Source organism: Salvia miltiorrhiza, chromosome 3 (genome assembly GCF_028751815.1).
Source record: "Salvia miltiorrhiza cultivar Shanhuang (shh) chromosome 3, IMPLAD_Smil_shh, whole genome shotgun sequence".
Lineage (NCBI taxonomy): Eukaryota > Viridiplantae > Streptophyta > Magnoliopsida > Lamiales > Lamiaceae > Salvia > Salvia miltiorrhiza.
This window is the reverse complement of record NC_080389.1, coordinates 32,384,847-32,390,703: the sequence shown is the minus strand read 5'-3', so window position 1 is coordinate 32,390,703 and position 5,857 is coordinate 32,384,847. Positions and strand designations below refer to the sequence as shown.

The window sequence follows — 5,857 nt, the reverse complement described above, 5'->3', positions numbered from 1 at the left end:
TCTACTGGTTTTCCGGTTGTCTCTTTCGATGGTACAGTTGCTGTTTCTTCTTCTGATTTGATGGCAAAGGACCGTGCACCTCTTCCTAGAGGAAAGTCATTTACTGACTTCCTTAGAGCTGGCTCTGGGCGTCCCGCTGATGTTCCTGCTCACAATTTTACAGTTCTGAAGCCTAGCATATTGGCGGACCGCCCGTGCCTGTCGATTTCATCTGCTTTTCGACAAAGGCAGGTTAAGTCTTTCCAACATGCTATTCATGGTCGGATGTTTCTCAGGAAAGGTGAGGTGCCGCGGTTTGCTGCGGACCTTTTTTCGGAGCTTTCGACCATTTGGAAACCGTCGTCTGAATGGGAGGTTATCCCTCTTGGCAAGGGATATTTCACGCTGAAGTTCACCTCTCCAGAGGACTTTGCTGTTGCTTTTGCAAAAACTATCTAGGAGTGGTGCCTAATTTGCCTAAGAGTATCATAATTTATTGTGATAACTCGGGTGCAGTGGCAAATTCTAAGGAACCCAGGAGCCACAAGGCGACCAAACACATAGAGAGAAAGTACCACATCATACGAGAAATCGTAAGCAGAGGAGATGTGCTAGTTGAGAAGATTGATACATTGGAGAACTTAGCTGACCCTTTCACGAAGAGCTTGCCGCAAAAGGCCTACGAGAAGCATGCTCGAGGGATAGGATTGCGGTTCATGCCACCCACTTAGAGAAAAACTTTCAGTATAAGTGGGTGAAGAAGTGAAGTGTTGTTGTAATTGTCGCAGCCCGATTCCGACACTAGTAATAGCGGGGATCGAGTATCGATACGACTATTTTAAAGAAATAAAAGACAAGATGTATAGGTCAAACATCAAGCGGAAGCTCACATCAAAAGGTGTTAAGGAAATCATCATAAATGAATCCAAGGGTAAAATCGTCAACATCGTTATATCTTTTTGATTATCAGGAATTTCACGAACAAAAACAAAACGGGTATAGCTCATTTTTCATAATGAAGAATAATATGCAGAGTATCGCAGCAAAAGGCGAATCGATTATATGTATGAAGACATATAACCGTGAGTGTATTGCTTGATTTTCAAAGGAAATTAAGTATCTTAAACATCAAACTCTATTTAACATAACTTCATATCAAAACTCTATCGACAAAACAGACATACGATAGAGAAAGAAAACGTCAACCCGAAACATTCTCCACCAGCACCGCACCATACTCCCCCTCCGCTTATCCTGCACGTTTAGAAATACATGCAGGGCGTGAGTACATAAATACTCAGTGGACATATCGCCGAAAAACAAAGCTGCTCATAGAGCTATAAATTGAACTTGCCACAATTCAGCAATACACATGAATTATATCTTAAAAGAACCTGTGCAAGCAGTTTTAACCATAAACATCATAATTAAGTGTCTGCAGACAAGTACTCGACATGTATGTACCACATCTACAACTCTTCATCACCATCAAGGTACTGAGAAGTAGGCCTCCTTCTCAAGCACCGTGACTGGCCGACCCGAAGACGGCTCACAGTCACCTCAGTGTACACTAGCCCTGGCAAGATAGCTATCAACTAACTGCCTAGGACCCTATCGTCTCATCTCAACTCATCAGTAGAGGGTAAACATACAAGCTCAACATTATCATAAAAATATTGGCAAGTCAATAATTCTCAAACATCATCATAATCTCAAAACATCAAAACATCTCATAATTTCATCATTATTTAAAACAGTTTAGAAAAGCTCTTAAACTGTATATTCAAAATAATGCCCACCTGAAGACCTTACTCAAAATCTCCCGTCAAAGTGGAGTTACTTACTTCCTTGCTCTTCTCGTGTCTTCAGGGATCATCATCATCATCGAAAGTTCATGTCATAAAATGAATCTCGATTAGAAACTCATTGGCTAACTCTCAAGCCTTAACTCATGCTCTATCTCATATTCTATCTCCTTACTCAACTCTATATAACTCTCCACTCATCTCACATCCTTAAGTTCAAGGATAGGTTTCAAGAAAATCAAGGCTCTAAGTCTCGATTTATCTCTCATATAAGGTTTGTCTAATCTCATTCAAACACATAGGCAACACAATCACATAAGGCACATAAGAAATCACAAACAAACATCATCAAAACATGCTCTGTTTTTACACTGACTCAACTTCAAAATTTAAACTGTTCTGACTCCGACATCTCCTTGACTCGAGACTCATACCAAAAGAAAGATCTTCGAGTCTAGTTTCATTTAAAAAAAAGTAGAGTTGAAAATTACAAGTGATTTGAGAGATATGATGTTTTTACCATGATCTACCATTTCTGGCAGTTTTGTTCAACCGAAGGTTACAATTTTTCAAAAATAGTAAACGTTGTCAAAATGGGCTCATCTTCGGTGGATATCTAGCTAACACAATAAGGTTGATACCATAAAAATTTGGAAAGCCAGATCACATAGGAAGCTACTGAAATGAAAGACTCTTTCCCCTGTTTTCTGAAATTCTCGGTAATAATGCACAGTTTAGGTTTTGCATTTTAAAGAAATATCAAACGAAGTTGAAATGACTTGAAATTTTGCCAGAGTACTCAAGACTCATGTAGAGACTTTCTATAAAACTTTCAAAGATATTTGACATCGACAAACCGTCGATCACAGTAGGTCAGTAAGGCCTACGAAATTTCTCCAAAATCTCATTTCAAACTCTTTATATGCTCAACCACATCAAAACGATCGAGCGATTCAAAAAAAAAAAATATACTCAACCTCGAATCTTCTCATCTCATATCACTCTCGAACATCAACTCAAAGCAAAAGCAAATCTCACTTTAACTCAATTAAATTCCCATGGCAAACCATAGCCAATATCCTCAACATATACTTATTTCATGCTCAAGATTATATACTTAAATGATTTCACACAATTAATCACATAGATTTATTAATCACCCTAGTTTTTATTAAACTAAAACTTTTGAAATACCACCAATCATGTATAACCTATTGATCAAATCATATGTTAGGTCCGGGGGGATCTCGAATAGGTGTATGGGGGGGGGGGGAATACACCTATAGGCTATTTTTGGTCCATCTACCAACCTCAATCAGAGGGATCTCAGTCAGAGATAGAAAAGAAACTTTACAAGCAAACCAAACACCTGTTTAACCGAAATTAGTTTTGACCAACAGGGTTGACGACTGATACTGAAAGCTCTTCAGTAAAGAGTTATCAGTTAAGTCACAAGAACTTAACTGATCCACGTAAGGGCTTCAGTCGTGTTTGCAAAGATAGAGATGATATCACTCTTCCTTACTATCAGAGGATAGTTCAGTCAGATTGATATCACACGTAGCGGAAATTAAACTTAGTTTCGAATAGCCTCGGTGGAGCAGATAGTTGGATTAAGGTTTCTCTAGCAGTTAGTCAGTGTTCAGTTTTATCAATAGAAATAGCACAGTTAAGAATGTAAAACTGAAAGCTGTAAATAACACAGAGACTTTTACGTGGTTCGGAAAAACTCTTTCCTACATCCACGGCTGGTTGATCAGACCAACAATCCACTCCGCAAGTGCTTGCCTGGTGCACTGCAAACCATGAACTGAAGATAAACTCTCTTCAGCACCTACACACCTCGCGTAGGATTTCTCCACCTACACAACTCGTATAGGATTTCAGCACCTACACAACTCGCGTAGGATTTCCCTGCTAAGCACACCTCGTGCTCAGACTTCTCTTTCAGAGTTCAGAGTACCTTCCTGAATCTCCGAATCACTCAAACACTCTTATGGGGGAGAGGTTTAAACGAGTGCCAACTATACTTACAAAGAACAAGTTCTTTGAAGCAAGTTTGACCTTTGGCTTCTGAGTACACAGAATATATGCCTAGGGTCTAAGAGAATGTATGTAATCAGCAGTGACTGATTTTGGCTTTGGAATTCTCTTCTTCGATTCAAGCTTTGAGCGGTTTAAGCTTTGGGCTGAGTAGCTATTTCGGCAGAGCTTCAGCTTATGTTGTTGAATCGGTGAAGATTTGAAGTGATCCTCGAGCGCTATTTGTAGGAGAATTCTTGAATAGATCCGTTGGCGTAAATCGTCCTCAAGATTTCTTTCGTTGGAGAGCAATTCGAATTTGGGCTGAGGCTTCAATCTTCGAGGTTCCTTGTCTGTGTGGAAACGACTCTCTTTGATCGATAGGAGATGTGACATCTCTGAAAAGTAACCACCAGATAGGAATGACCTCTGCAGAGATAAGATATTGAGATATCTCTGCATTTAATGCGGCTGTACTTGAGTGTACGTGGCTTCCTCTGAACGTTGGAAGATCAGTCCTAGGAGGAATGTTCAACTGATACTTGACTTTAGTATCAGTCTATGGCGCGCATTAAATAATCAGTCTTCAACTGATTCTTCAACTGATACTTCAGTTGGTAACTCCAGTCTTCAGTCTTCAGTCTTCATTCTTCAGTCTTCAGTCTTCAGTCTTTGACACCGCAGCTAAACTAGAAACGAACTCTGACACTTGAGTTCAAAACGATTCTAGTCTATTACATCTAAGTCCTATGAATTTTGGTATCATCAAAACAAGGGTTAGGATATTCCACAAGGTTCCCAACAATTTCCCCCTTTTTGATGATGCCAAAACCACACAGCAGTTCTAGACAATAAAAAAGACTGAGCTCTCAGTATAAGTTCTAGACGAGGGGTGAAAACAGTTCCCCCTTAACAATAGAACCTAAACAACTTATACTTAGAGCAAGAACGAAAACAGTTCTAAACACAGAACTTAAAGAAGACAGAAAAACCATAAATCAGAGCCTGGACAAAGAGTTATTGTCTTCAGGGTGAGGTCAATAAGAAGTTCATTTTATTAATAGGACTGATAAGCCATTAGTCGAGGTACAGAGCAAGACTTACATTGGAGTAAAACGATAAACAACAAAAAACATCATGGTTAAACCTTGGACTCCAGCAGTCTGCTTGGCTGCGCCCTTGAACTTCTTGATCTTCATCTTCTGTCTTCGTGTCTTCATGTTCCTAAGCTTGTTCCACTATCACTTGTTTTCCGTTGAATTGAGGTCTCTTCCGAAACGTCATCCTTTTAACTTCTGGTGATCCTTTGCTGTTCCATCATCAGTCAAGAGTTAGAGGACAGGGAGCAACCTCAAGAAAAGGTTTCTCTCTGACTTCTGACTTTTCCAACTTTCCCCCTTTTTGGCAACATCAAAAAGAGAGATGACGATGGAGGCTATGATCAGACGGTACCCAACTCCGAGTCTCAGAAGTTTGTGAAAAGATTTGAGAACAGAGTGAGTCCGGATAAGCAGAAGAGGAGGACGTCAGTTGTGGGGTGAGGAGATGAGGGAGACGGAGAAGTGGAGGAGGACAAGAAAACGTAGAAGGCGGAAGATAGAAGAAGGCTGCCTTGGAAGAAGGAGAGGGCTGCCTTATGAGGAGAAGGATCAGATTGGTGAATTGGAAAGAAGGAGAGAACGGAGGGAAGGGTGTGAGAAGGAAGAATCGAAGCGGTGGTAGCTGAGAAGACTAACACCGTCGACTCGCCGACCCAGGGTCTGTGAAGAATAGACCCGGTGCGGCTGAAGATGCCGGCCAACAACAAGAGTGATCTCGTTGTTTGTTGCAAGCCAGGGAGGAGCACGAGATATGCGATACGGTATATCTCCTCCACAAGCGGTGAAGCTTCTTGGCGCCAGGCATGAGACTGGAAGACGCTCGTTTCGCTGGATATAAGTGAGGGTAGAGCAAACTTTGACGTCGGAGAGACATTGTGATCCAGTGGAAGGGTCCGGTGAAGACCAAGACTATGAGTGTCATTCTTCCACTCCATGACTTTGCAGTCATAG

The 5,857-nt window shown here is 40.9% G+C and overlaps 1 long non-coding RNA gene across 1 annotated transcript; it reads right to left on the bottom strand.

The window, feature by feature from the left end:
* Nucleotides 1–959: 959 nt before the first annotated feature.
* LOC131014124 (uncharacterized) lies at nt 960–1,874 on the bottom strand. The gene is made up of 2 exons (XR_009098068.1): nt 1,779–1,874; nt 960–1,233 (listed from the first exon to the last, which is right to left on the bottom strand). It is a non-coding gene; the product is annotated as an uncharacterized LOC131014124 (long non-coding RNA).
* Nucleotides 1,875–5,857: the final 3,983 nt, after the last annotated feature.